Here is a 14,899-nt window from a genome sequence, read left to right as displayed (position 1 = left end):
GTACCTAGATCCTGGAAGTCCTGTAGTAGATGTTCACATCAATGGCACCATTATCCCCCACACCTTGATTGATCTGGGGGCGGCCATCAATGTGATGACCAGGGATACCATGCTTAAACTCAATCTTCAGGGTTCCTTGAGGAAGACCTCGACAGTAATGCAATTAGCAGACCGCTCCACCGTGACTCCCGAAGGGATTGTGGAGGATGTCATGGTCTCCATCGATTCTTGGGAATACCCTGCAGACTTCCTGGTTCTGCAACCAAAGGCCAAGCTTACTGGATATCCTCTCATCTTGGGAAGGCCTTGGTTAGCTACTGCAGATGCTTACATAAGTTGTCGGGCAGGAAACATGACCATCAAAAATGGTCCCATGTCCAAGCAGCTAGTCCTATACCCTCCTGCCCAACCTTCTTTAGAGCATGATTTACCGCTCTGGTTGGAGGAAGGAGAAGAAAACGAGGTGTATTCCACACCTCTGTGTACCCTAGATACCACTAAAAGAAACCCCCCAACCGAGGATGACTTGATTGAGACTCTGATCCAAAACCCACCTACCAGTGCACTACCTTTAGAAAAATTGGTGGAGGATGCCCAAGCTAGCACCTTAGTGGATCTTTGTACAACCAACCCTGTCACTCCCAGAGTTAAGAATGTGGAGTTCGGCCCTGAGAAAGCATTGAAAATCAGCTCCTCCCTATCTCCTTCCCAGGAAAAGGAGCTGTGTAGTTTGTTGGCCAACCACCTAGATGCTTTTGCTTGGAGTTATAAAGAGATGAAAGGAGTCCATCCCTCGGTCTGTACCCATCATATATACATCAAAGAGGATTGTAAACCGGTTAGGCAACCTCAGAGGAGAATGAATCCAGCAGTTAAAGACATTATCAAGGAAGAATTGCAGAAACTGTTGGATGCCGGATTCATCTACCCCATCTCAGATAGTGAGTGGGTGTCCCCTTTAGTGTTGGTTCCCAAAAAGAATGGGAAGTGGAGAATCTGTGTGGATTACTGTGAGCTGAACAAAGCTACCAAGAAAGACCATTTCCCTCTACCTTTCATAGATCAAGTGTTGGATGGACTGGCAGGAAAGAAGTTCTTCTCTTTCCTGGATGGGTTTAGCGGGTACAACCAAATCCAAATCAGCCCGGAAGACCAAGATAAGACCACCTTCACTTGTCCTTGGGGTACCTTTGCCTACCGAGTCCTTCCCTTTGGACTATGCAATGCTCCTGCTACCTTTCAGAGAGCTGTCTTGAGCATCTTCTCAGAGTTGGTCCATGATGCAGTAGAAATCTATATGGATGACTTTACTCCTTACGGGGCTAACTTCCAGGAAGCATTTTCCAACTTGGGAAAAGTCCTCACCAAGTGCATCGAGATGAACTTGTCCCTTAGCCCTGAAAAATGTGAATTCCTAATGACTGAAGGGACCGTGCTAGGCCATACCATCTCTCGCCAAGGGTTACAGGTGGATCCCAACAAAATTGCTCTAATCAAGAAGGTTCCACCTCCCCAAAAGGTCAGGGATGTTAGGAGTTTCTTGGGATTAGTGGGATACTACAAGAGATTCATTAAGGACTTCAGCAAGTTAGCCTCACCATTGTTTGGCCTATTGGCAAAAGATGTGGAGTTTAGGTGGACTGACGATTGTCAGAAGAGTTTGAATGAGTTAAAGGACAAGTTGGTGTCAGCACCAATCCTGAGAGGTCCAAACTGGGCCCTACCTTTCCACATCCACACTGATGCCTCGAACAAAGCCATAGGTGCAGCCTTAGGACAAGTTGAGCAAAAGCTTCCATATGCCATTTACTTCGTTAGCAAAAACTTGTCCAAAGCAGAGCTGAATTACACTGTAACCGAGAAAGAGTTCTTAGCTGTAGTCCATGCACTAAACAAGTTCCGTCATTATATCACTGGATACCAGACCTTTGTACATACTGACCATGCTGCTATTAGATATTTGATGAATAAACCAGATGTGAATGCTCGTATTATTAGATGGTTACTTTTATTGCAGCAGTTTGATTTAACCATTGTTGATAAACCAGGTAGAGAAAATGTTGTTGCTGACTTTTTATCTAGATTGGATTTGTCTGCAGATGAAGATGGGACGGTGGATGACCAGATGCCTGATGAGCATCTATTTGCTATCTCAGTACTCTCTCCATGGTTTGCTGATATAGAAAACTACCTTGTTTCAGCTCAGTTCCCTCTGCACCTCTCTTCAAAAGAGAAGAGCAGAATCATCAGAAAAAGTGCCTCGTTTACTTGGATCGGGGGCAACCTGTTCAAGCTTGGCCCCGATCAGATCTTAAGGTGTTGTGTAAGGGAAGAGGAAGTCTTTGACATCCTCCTCACCTGTCATGATGGGCCTTGTGGAGGACATTTTGCAGCAAAGAGAACTGCCTTCAAGATCCTGCAGGCAGGCTACTATTGGCCCACACTTCATCAAGATGTCAGAAGATATGTCAGCCAGTGTGACCAATGCCAAAGAATGGGGAAACCGACCCAAAGGGATGAGATGCCTCTCCAACCTCAAGTGACTCTTGAGCCATTTGAGAAGTGGGGCATGGACTTTGTGGGTCCAATCAATCCCTCTTCGAGGCAGAGATCCTACATCATTGTGTGTACTGACTACTTGACAAAGTGGGCAGAGACCAAAGCAATCAAGGCAGCAACAGAAGAGAAAGTGGCCGAGTTCCTAAGAGAGAACATCTTCTACAAGTTTGGCTACCCAAGAGAGCTGGTCACCGATCAAGGGAGCCAGTTCACATCCAACTTGGTTGAAGATCTCCTAGCTCATCACAAGATCAAGCATAGGACTTCCACCCCCTATCATCCTCAAGAAAATGGGCAGGTGGAAGTCACCAATAGAGCATTAGAGGGGATCTTGACCAAAGTGGTGAGCAGCAGCAGAAAAGATTGGGCAGATCGCCTGGTTGAGGCCACATGGGCCTACAACACCACTTGGAAGACCACCACCGGTTTCACACCATATGAGCTGGTCTATGGGAAGAGAGCTTTGTTGTCCATTGAGTTTGAGTATAACACTTTGAGGATGGTAGCTCAGCTGGACCTAGATCTCAGCCATGCACAACAAGAAAGGCTGCTGCAGCTGAATGGCCTGGATGAGCACCGCATGCAGGCCCTCCTTCACTTAGAAGTGGTTCAACTTCAGAGGAAGGTGTGGCATGACCAACATCTCCATGACAAGCAATTTCAGCCGGGAGATTGGGCCTTGTTGTATGACTCCAGGTTCAAAGACTTCAAGGGGAAGTTGAGAACCAGATGGCTGGGACCATATGTAGTGGAACAATGCCATGACAATGGATCTGTCCTCATTCGAACCATTGATGAGGAAGCCATTCCCATGCTTGTCAATGGGCATCGATTGAAGATCTACAGGAGACCTCTCTCAAGACAAGAGTTTATCAAAACTATGGATAAATCTGTATTGGTCATAGAGAAGGGTTCTGCCTCTGCCTCCGGCACACCCTGAAAGAAGATTTGAAAAAAAAAAAAAAAAAAAAAAAAAGAGAGAAAAAAGAGAGAATAAAGATCCCTGGGTGAAAACCTCTCTGAGGCGCCCAAGGCAGGTAGTAGGGGTGAAAACCTCATTGAGGCGCTCCTATTGCTTTTTCAAAAAAAAAAGAAGAGAAAAGGTTGAAAAAGATCCTTGAGTGAAAACCTCTCTAAGGCGCTCAGGGTAGGTAGCAAGGGTGAAAACCTCTTTGGGGGCGCCCCTGTTATCTTTTCAAAAAAAAAAAAAAAAAAAAAGAGAAAAAAATAATAAGCACAATGTGAAATTTGCATGCAGATTGCAGGTGTTCTATGGAGGAGAGGAAGCCTCTCAACTCAAGGCCAAAAGTCCTTATCATGCAGCCAGGACACCTCACCGGCACCTCCTCCAAGAATGCTTATGTTCTTCAAGGTATATGCACTTTCATTATAGATTGAATCTCCTACAGGAAGGTGCGATTTTCTACAGGAAGGTGCCAGTTTCTACAGGAAGGTGCAAATTTCTACAGGAAGGTGCAAATTTCTACAGAAAGAGCTGCCTGTCTACAGGAAGCTCTGTATTTCTACAGGAAACTTCCTGTAGAAGCTCAGAACGGCCCAGAATGTGTTTCATGAGCAGATCTGATGACTACGGGTTGGTGTGGATGCATGCAAGCCTCTTTTGGGCCCATGCACGACGCTGTTACTTTGCTCCACCACCCGTGTCGACATGCGGTCAAGCACCTGCACCCACAAAGAAAATCGATGAGTTCTCGCGGGCAAGCCATTTCCAAAGCTAACAAAGGACGAGATCTCATACCATATGCATCAAGAGCGCTGGGATCGTGATCGAGAAGCCAGAACCGCCAGCATGCAACATGCACCCAAGGAGAAAGGACTGTGATGAGACCCCTCGCGGGGATCCTGTAACAGTTCAACCTGCTCGAGTGAATACCGTCCACAACACCGCCATCCGAGATGAAACGCGGGTGCATGAAAGCAAAACCATCCACTCCAGCGTCAGCAACCTGTAACCATGAGCCTCCGGGTCTGTGTAAGCCGCGTGCAGCAGGTAGATCCGTCGTCCAAAAACTGAAAATCGTGTGCAGACGCGCGCAGGTAAGTGTCTCAACCTTCTCTCCATCAAATTGCATGAATATTACTTTGATTTGTTTGCATGGCGTAAGAGTGAATGGTTGAGCAGCCGTATGGCCAGTTGACTAGCCACGTCGGCTAGTTATGGTATAGTCAGATGATCGGGTGGTAGCCACGACGAAAAAAATCAGCAGCACGCACGTGAGGATCCGTGGGAATGAGTTCAGTAGAAAAAGGCGGCGGCAGATCTGTGGGAATGAATGCGGCAGCAAGTGAATACGCCAGTGAGTGGTTGATGACGTCGCTCAACGGTCCGGCGGGGGATGAGCTGTCCCCCGCGCCACGGATCGCGCCGATTCAAAATCTAATCGGCTAGATTTTGACATGCATTCAATCAACCACCACTTCGAACCCGAGTGGCTATTCCGATCGGCTCTGCACCTTGATACGCCGAGCTGTTGGTTACCAGAACACCAGTGAAGCGCACCTCAACCGTAGTCCAATTGCAGTCCTCCCCGAAGTTTGCACACTGCTCCTACAGGAACAGTTTCTACAGGAATGCAGTCCTACAGGACGCAGTCTTCTACAGGAACGCGGGTGTTCACGTAAAAAAGGTGGCCGAGTAACGAGGTAACCCTGGACTTCTCATGCAAATAGTCATTTAAGGTGGTAGGATTGTCAGTTACTGTCTGGGTAAATGAGAAAGTAGACAAATTGCTGTCTGTGTGCCCATACTGCAATTCTACAGGATTGTTGCGTGGTTAGACTGTGTTGTGAATTTTTGTGGGTTATACACATTGTTCTGCACTCTGTCACCGAAACTAAACTCTCTTCCACCATCACCACCTCCGGTTAAGAAAATTGTGCCATCATGCCAGGTGGATTTATCAGGCGAGAACCCACAGATTCCACCAAATTAAGGAGAAATCCTGCAGTGGTAGAGCTCTTCACCAGAGCACAATGGATGCCTTTTTGTGATAAGCTACAGGGCTACGATGATGAAGTAGCCGAGGAATTCTTGCAGGCATTGAAGCCTAAATCCCAGACACTGGCCACAATAAGCTTCAGAGGTCTCAGCCTCCAACTCACCCCAGAGCATATAAGTCGAATCACAGAACTGCCCATGGGTCTGCCGTGGGATAAAGAAGAGCGGAAGCAGAGCCAGCAAGCAAAGAAAGAATTCTTTCCACCTGAGGAAGAATTCTTGGAGGATAAAAACGGGGTAAGAAGAACGAGTTTAGCACCACCTTGGAATGAAGTCAGTTTGCAAATCATGAAATATATTACTTGTGAAGGCCGGTTCAGCATCGTGTATGCATACCACTTTCGGTTACTCACTGAGTTGAGGCACCAAATTGACCTTCCTGTAGAGCAAAAGCTGAGCATCCCTTATTATCTCCTGCAGTCCTTAATGGAGTGTGCTACAAAGCTATGAGAGGGCATGCCTAATCAGATAGCCCACCATGGGTTAATAAAATTGCTTGTGGAGGATGCACTGCACTCGTATAAATTTCCCCTCTCCTGGGAGTCATTTAGGAATCTAACACGAGATGGGGACATTAAAATGTTGATCGAAGATAGTGGCTCCTCCAGCGGTGAAGAACGAGAAGCAGTGGCCGAGGAAAAGAGGGAAACTAGCCCAAGTACCCCGACTACCATGCAGGAGAAGCAACACGAAGAAAAAGATGCTGAAGAAAAGCTGACTCCCCCATCCTGTCAGCAAGGGAAATAAGGTCAAAGAGCAGAAGGGACAAAATTGGGGCAGCCCACGTCAGCCCAATTACCTCTCCAGCACTCACAAGAAAACAAAAAGATAAAACCCCTGCAGCAAAGCGAGCGAAAGTGAAGACACCCGTCACTACAGGAAAGGAGAAGCAGGCTTCTACAGGAAGCCTGAAAACAACTTCTACAGGAAGCACAAAAGCACAGAAACAGGCTTCTACAAGAAGCCATGCAAAATCAAAATCAAAGGAGCAGAGGGTGGATGTTCTGGCCAGGGAGGCAGTGGCTGTATTAGTTGGCCTCAGTACGCCACCTAAGCCAAAAGGGAAGAGGAAGAGGGACCCTCCTCTCTACTTCAAAGCCCGAAGAAGTGTTCGGATAAAAACAGGGAAACCACAGACGCAGTCCAGCAGCCCAATTGTCATCGAAGACACCCCTGCTTCTCCCAAAGAGAAATCACCCTCAAAGATTACAGTTACCTACGAAAAGGGAAGTCCAAAGAAGAGCACATGGCAAGAAAGGGTAGATCTGTTGGATGAAAAAACCCAGCTACAGGAAGCCGAAAATGTCCTACAGGATACCTTGGCTCGGCTACAGGAAATCGAACAAAGAGAAGGGGAAGGACCCTCGTCACCAAAGGAGGGTGAGCTAGCACCTCCTGGAGAGGAAGAAAGAGAACATATCCCTGAACCTAGCCCTTCACCGAATCTGAACTCCTACTACACCTTCTTGGAGGCGGGAAAGATCATACCGCAAAAATTTACTGTACCTCTATTTTTCAAATTAGAGAAAGAAAGAGTCCGTTCCCACACATGGATGCAGATCGCTAAATCAAAGGGTGTGGCAGACATAGGCCCTTTACAAGATCAACTCAGGGAGGTCAGGAGTGAATTCACCGTGGCAAAACATGTGGCTAGCTGCCAACATGCACTTCTACAGGAAGAAAACCAGAAGTTGAAATTGCAGCTACAGGAGCTAAGGGCAGGGGTAGGAACCTCCTCCAAGGACACCACAAATGAGCAGCAAGGGAAACAAGAGCTAGCCACCCATCTTGAGGGGCCAATTACACTTCTACAGGAAACAAGACAGCAGGGCCAAATTGAAACACAAGCTCTGAAAGAGCAGCTGAAACAGAAGGAAACACAATTGGCCTGCATGGCCAGTTGGGCCATGGAAGCCCTACAGTGCAGACATCCTGCAAAGTCTTATGGGTTGTACTTAAAGGATCAGTGGCTACAGTTCCAGATAAACACATTAGCACAAAGAGGTATTGCACAAATCCATAACCCACAGCAATTTGTCGAATTATGCAATGCTAGCTCAGCAGAAGACAAAGCCAAGCTAGCTGAATTCTACATCCACAATCTGGTTTTGCCCAATGAAGTCTCTTGGGATCCCAATATCGCCTTGGGTGATATGCAGTTGATGGCCTTCGCTTCATGGTTAAATCATGAGGATCAGAGAGCAACCGAAGAAAAATCGGTTATGAGCCGAGAAGTGAGAGAGCCACTGTACATTCGAGCAGAACCAGAGAATCCGGTTGCCCTCATCTTAGCCCGCCAATAGTTGTCTAATGATCCCACAGCTTCCTTGAGATTTATGGACCAGCAGGCCCAAGCAATAACCCACTTTGAAGATATGGACAGATTATTGGGAGAAACTGCTGCCCATGCATGTGCACGCAGGTGGCATACCTTGGCACATAGTTTGAAGATCCGGGAGTACCATACCCCGACCTGGATGAGGGAAGCATTGGCAAGAGTGGACCTTTACAAGAAATCCATGCAAAGACTTCGGGCCAGCTGGATTGGCCTTAAACTCAACCCCCCATTGCTGCTAGGATTGGCTGAAGGAAGTACAGAGAAAGATGACAATGCACAATGGGAAAAGGTGGACCAAACAGCCGGGTTTCATATCAACAAAGAGGACATCACCACAGAAGCTTGGGATGTAAGGGGAGCAGTGCAAGCCATGAAGGACGAGGATCTTGATTGAGTTGCTCAAGGATGAGAAAATGGTTCAGCTGGGGGGTGATGATGAGCCCCAATTTTGGTACAAATTGGGCTCATTTTGGCCTATTATACTTGCTCAAACCATTCATTTTTTATTGCTTATGCATGCATTTCTTAGTTTGTTCATGTTGTTTGTAGGAAGAAGGGTAGGCACTCTATCTACGTGACTAATGCATTATGATTCCAGGTTTTGGCATTAAAAGGGAGCAAAAGACAACGAAAAAGGAGACAAGGAGACAACGAGGTGGCACTGCTGGTTTTTAGGAGAGGACGTCCACGGTCTTGGGGACATTCCTCGTGATTCTCACCAAGAACTCCGAGCTCCAATCCATCTCCCCTCCGAGCTTAGAAGCAGCCAGCTGTTCTACAAGAACAGCAGTTACAACTGTTCTACAGGAACAGCACTTATGACTGTCCTACAGGATCAGCAGTTAAACTCTAGTTGGACAGCCGAGCTCCTAAAATCAAGGACACTTGTTGGATCACTGTTTTACATAAGTATAGAGGCCGTAGCCTTTGATAGGTTGTTGAAACTTTCGCATTACTATTGTAATTTTGGAGCACAGCTCGGTGTTAGTTCTTGTTGTAAGCCAGTTTTGGCATAACATCAGATTATGAATAAAGAAGGCAGCTTTTGATCTAGCTCTGATTTTTCTTAAGGAGACTATAGCTCTCAGGTTAGGGCCCAACCTGAGAGCCATAGATCCCCTCTGCTGTAGTGTTGTTTGCATTTCGTTTCAGCACTCTGAGTTTTCATTTTCACATGCAAATTGAATTACAAGTTGTTGAATTAGTCTTTTTCATGAGCATAGATAGGACTGGTTTATGGTTGAATTGCTTTCGGTTGTTTAGTTAGATTAGCAGGTTGATAATACATTGGAGCTCCAGCAAAAAAGGTTGAGGAAGTCTCCACTGCCATCTCCGTTTGGAGATTGGAGTGCAGCCTATACCAGCCACAAAAATACGCATTTCTTTATTTCATGATTGCTGCAAACACAGTCACGTTACGTTAGATGCTTCCACATGATTCACACCTGCACCACACTCCTTCATCACAGCTTCATGCACATTCTCCTTCGCGTTTTGGATTGCTGTTCATTGAATTTACAAGCACAGGTAGTTTAGGTTAATGCATTTTTGGTTTGGTGACAATCATAAGCATTTGTTTCACTTACACTGCTCTCTCTCGTTCCATTACTTTCTCCTCCATCTTGATCACGCATGCAAACACATCTTTGACCCCTGCTCCGCTCTATTATCTCCCAAAGTATTTCACTCCTCACGTACTTCCATTCTCTAGCCCTTTCGTTGACCTAGCCCTCTATCTTCCAACCTACTACCTACATTCACTCCCTATCCCCATTCCTCCACCTCTATAGCCATCACCAGCCTCATTCCTACCTTACACTTCTCCCCCTACCATTTCATCACTCCTCCATCACGCCAAACACTCACGGTAGGTCATCCTGTAGCCATTTGTAGACATCCTGTAGAAACCAGAGTATCCTGTAGGATCCCCTACAGACATCCTGTAGGAGGCCACTCACTCGGTTTCCGAGCTTCTGAATGTGAGGGACCTCTGTGGATGGATGCTAAGGATCCCTAGGGACCTCTCCTAGCCTCCCCAACCTGTCCCATGCTTTCCTTCCTTCTCCATCCCATCTGCACAACCAAACCCTAGTTAGCACAAAATCACAATCATTCCATTCACTTAAAGGAAAAATACAAAAACATGTCTTTTATGATGCAAGCAGCTTAGATCCATGCATTTTCACTTATTAGAGGTAACAACAACATTGGTAGAGGTTTCATTCACATTCTTTGCATTATAGAGGTTAGACTAGTTAAATTAGGGTTTCCTAGGTTTACATGCTTTGATTTGCTTTCAGTCCATTTTGTCAAGTAGAGTAGTTTTCCTTCGAGAATAGCTTTCGTCCATCAATTAGCAAGCTTCTTCTGAGAGCCTATAGAAGTTGGCTTGAGCCCTAGTGGACTTGTGCCAGCTGACCAAGTGACAGCTGCGGCAAGAGCTAGTACTTGTGCATATAGCACCGTCGCTTCCAAGTTTGTACGAACTACCGGGTTGATAAAATGAGAGACAGGAAGCCCCAGGAGTTGTAGCATTATTGATACAATACTGGAGCTCACCATTCCCTTTGTGACAGTTCATCTACCCTCATGACTCTTCATCTACTCTATGGTTGTTACATCCAACTATCGACACTTGACTTACACTTGACATGACATTACATTACAATGCACATGTACCCATGTGAGACAAAATGGCTTGAGCAAGCCATGCTAGACATCACTTTGACTTAGAAAACTATGGAAATCCAACTCCTCAACATCCTCGCGATGATCAATAGTAACATATTGGTGCCAAGATCAGTAGTCCTTGATGGTGTCCGTGTGCTCCAAGGTGACATATTTTTGGAACCTGACTCTTGCCTCCATAGCATCCGGTTACACTGCTTGGGCTCCTTTGTCCAAGTCATCTGTGAGCATGTGCATCATTTTCTTCAATGCGGCTGGACCAGTAACATACTTGTGCATGATGTTTTCAATGATGGGTAAGTCTAGGCTTGTTGCAGGTGAGATCAACCTAGGGTCTTGGGTTGAAAACCCCAACAGAGTGGATGGCAAACAACAGTAAGAAATTCTCAGGCAAACAACCTAAATGCTTATTCTACTGAACTGTGCAGGAGTGTCCTTACCCGAAGGTCCTACGTTTTGGTAGATCCCACAGGGTGAAAACCCTTAGCTTCTCTTGATGTATTTGAAACCTAAAAATGATTCAAATGAAACATATAAAACAGTAGAAACATAAATCATGTTCATGATATTAACCTTAGATATATAAATGAATGAACAATTACGCATCAATATAAGATTCATAAACGAATTACAACATAAATCAATGCATAAACATGTTTAATATCGGGAATTGAACATCATTTCTTTATTGAAGTAAGCTAAAAGTAAGGTGGAGAAATACACGCTGAGTCCTTCTCTGGCTCCAAGCGGAACTGTCCTCTGGATCCATCCTTTCCAGGCCTCAGCAATCTTTCTCCATCACCAACACAAGGATATCTCAAGAAAGATGAAGAATATCTCCAACAAGGAAACTAGGGTTTCTTGAAACCTTGGGGAGTGCAAGAGGCATAGGGATTTCGTCAGACTTGATTAGGGATAATTTCACTATAGTATCAATATCTCATATCTTCTCCCTTAAGGCCTTCCCATGGAGGTTTATTTATACTTCTCCAAATTAGTTTTTTCAGTTGGGAAACAATTGGGCCATGGGCAATAAGAGGTGAGTAACATGTAAAACCCGTGAACTCCACCCGAAATTAAGGAAATTTATTTTTTAAAGTGTTTTAACATATGTATGCAGGTTTGGTATATGCTGACCCGCATGTATATGCTTTTATCACAGGGAAAAGTAGCGTATAGGGAATAAAACATTATTTTTTAGACTTTGGACCAAGTCTGGAAGGAAGGGTTTCACTAGGCAATAATCAGAGCATCAAATCTACCAAGAGTGGTAAATGGTGCTACAACATATGCCCCCTAATATATGAGGTCATAAGGGATACATTATGGCTGAAATGTGTTAAGTGTATAGAAGGAATCATGCCGAGACTAAGGAGGAGTTCACCAGAATTCAGCCTGCCAAGCGAGTGAAAGAGATTAGAAAGAAAATGTTGTCTGAGGTGGGCATACCCATGCTTAGAAATAGTAAAGCATGTATGCATGTCAAGTACAAAAGCGGATCTAATATCCATACAAGCATAATGGAATTGAAAACACATAATGGATCATCTGATCACAATCAAGAAAGTACATGTTTGAATATCACACATAAAGAGCTGATCAATGATGCTGAAATATGAAGCTGATTAATGAAATCAAGAAACTAATCCAAATAGTACCAAGTCAGCATGGTGGAATAAATTGTACTACACCACAACTCAGGTGCCAACATATAGGATGTCACTGTAAGGAACTGCAACATATAAGGTGGATGATGTCAACTGGTAGAAACAGGAGCAACTGACAAGTGAACCAAGACATGCTGATGCAAAGCTGAGGTCTTCATAGATCGTCATGGTACATTTCTACACAATGAGAATAAATGATCTAAAGTTGACCATGTGAGATCTCATTTGATTACCTGTCATTGATGTATATAGTTAACAAACATGAGGCTACTCACTGATAATGATGATGAGAGTCAAGGTACCCAGTACAATCTAACAAGTGTGAATAAATGAACTGTAGTCGAACACTTGGAAAAATCTATCAATCAGGAGACAATGATGTTTTCCCACTGTCGATAGCGAAGGAATCTACCACTGATGAATGCAAACCCTAAGGTACTGCCAAATGGACTCTAGATCTCTTTCACAGAGAAATGAGCTGAAGTCGATGGGAAAAGATCCGTTAGAAGGAAGACATTAAGGCATCCTTCATCAATCTAGCACGAGTGTAACCCGTAGGCCAATAATGTTGAAGGAATCAGATAAAAAAATATGTAGTAATCCAACTGAAGCACGTTTTTGGCATACACAAGATGTAATTAGCGCACGATAGACACCTTGTGAACCAACCAATAATGAAAGATGACACAAAGGAGAGGAATCCACCAATAGGGTCAAATGGAAACCAAGGTAATGCATGAATCCCAATGTGTGATAATGAAAGTTGATGTCGAACACAAGGGAAACCACTCAGTCAAATACCCATGATACTGATCGATGCTAAGCACAAGGTAACCTATCAATAATGAAAATAGTTCGAGGGTGTGGCTCTAGATCTGCCCTCATAGCAATTTTTCGTAGTCGATAAGAGAAAGACTCGCCACAAGAAGTCAATTGAGACCTTCTCAAAACGGCACGAGAAAAGGACCAATATAGCTGATGTGATAATGAACATGATGCTGACAATTAGGGATCGCTGACTGAAAAATAGGTTAAGAGACAATGCAGAGAGGTTGACTCAGGTTTACTTCCCTCGAACAAAATTCCGACTCAACTATGACTACATGGCAACATATGATAACTTTATATAAGTTTTTCATGGAGAAATCATAAGAAAACTCTCCATATGATTGGAAGAGATAACCAATCAGAGGAGTACTGGCTCAATGACAAGGTTGAGGATCTCCTAAGTCAAACTAAAGCCCATCCCAATAGAGGAAAGACTTACTTTTGAGTGCTTTGTTCAAGGGCGACACAATTGAATCTAGCTACCATCAAATATGAAAAAATGTCTTATTCCCACTCTTTTTTGGGATATATAAGTTTTTTGTCTTTTTCTTTTATATGAAGCTTGAAAAAGAATAAAATAATGCTATAGTACATTCGAAAGAATGAGTGTCAAAAAAGCAAATGCTCTAGTTCTTGGGAGGGGAAGATTCCTATGCATAATGCAATGTGGCAAAAACTAGTCAATGACACTCAAAGGAATGTTCTTTCCATGGGTAACAAGGTGCATCAAGTTGCAGAGGATAAGTGATTGCAAGGTTTATTTTGCAGAAGACATGGTTGAAAAGTGGCTTAAACACGAGTCCAAGTGAAGCTGGGTCAAGGCCAAAAGGTGCAAATAGTCAATATGTAATGCAAAAGTATAACTCAACACAAAGGAGCCTCTAGGGTATAAAGCCAGAAAATAGCGAAGAAGAAAGAGAATGAGGCTTCATTGCAAAAGTCATGGTGGGGATAAAGAGGACCCCCAAGCCTAAGAACAAAAGTTCAGGATGGGTGCCAAATGACAACAAGGTACTATCTAGGGCACCCATGATAAGGTAGGCTCTACCACACAAGTCATGACACTTCTAAGCAATGAGAAGGTTCTACGTCATAACTTGGTGGGGTCGATCCTAAGGCCAAAATGGGAAAGGAAACTGATAAATGCACAATGCAGGTGAAAAACCTAACCTATATGCCAGTTTCGAGAACCAATACCTGTCAGAACAGATCAACCATAAAAATGTCCAAAGGAGAAATCTTCCAAGTTTTGTAGACATAAATAGGAACACTAGACAAGAAGTTAATACATCCCACATATAAACTTCAGATAAAATCTTGTGTTATAGAATACAAAACTTGAAAATGTGTACCTTATATGTACAATATGGTACGGGGAACCATGCAGCCTTATAGCTTACGCATAATAGTTCTTTAGGACAAGCCCTCATGGGGTTCAGGCCAAGGACTCCTTTGGTAGTTAACACTCATGGCTTCAAAAAGTTCCTCCTATGAAGGAAAATAAAACTTGAAGAAATCATGAGAACTACAAGGATCAAAAGAGGGAATTAAGGGGTCCCATGTCCCCATAGGAGGAATCACTCGATCAACTATTGGAAGAAAGTTCCAAGAAGAAAAATAATAGTTGAAAGGATCCCTCTCAGAAGCAATTGATCATTGAGGATTCAATGCCACATAATTCACCCATGGTGGGGTATAGTCTACTTGAACACTTGGAACAAACCAAGGGTTATTCTATAGTAAATTCGAATTAGGGTGGTGATTATCAGATGCAAGCTGATCAATAGTGACAATATTCCC

The sequence above is a fragment of the Pinus tabuliformis genome, chromosome 7, assembly GCF_031772625.1.
Source record: "Pinus tabuliformis cultivar Carrire ecotype Pingquan chromosome 7, CPIR1, whole genome shotgun sequence".
In the NCBI taxonomy this organism is placed as follows: domain Eukaryota; kingdom Viridiplantae; phylum Streptophyta; class Pinopsida; order Pinales; family Pinaceae; genus Pinus; species Pinus tabuliformis.
This window is presented reverse-complemented; position numbering follows the sequence as displayed.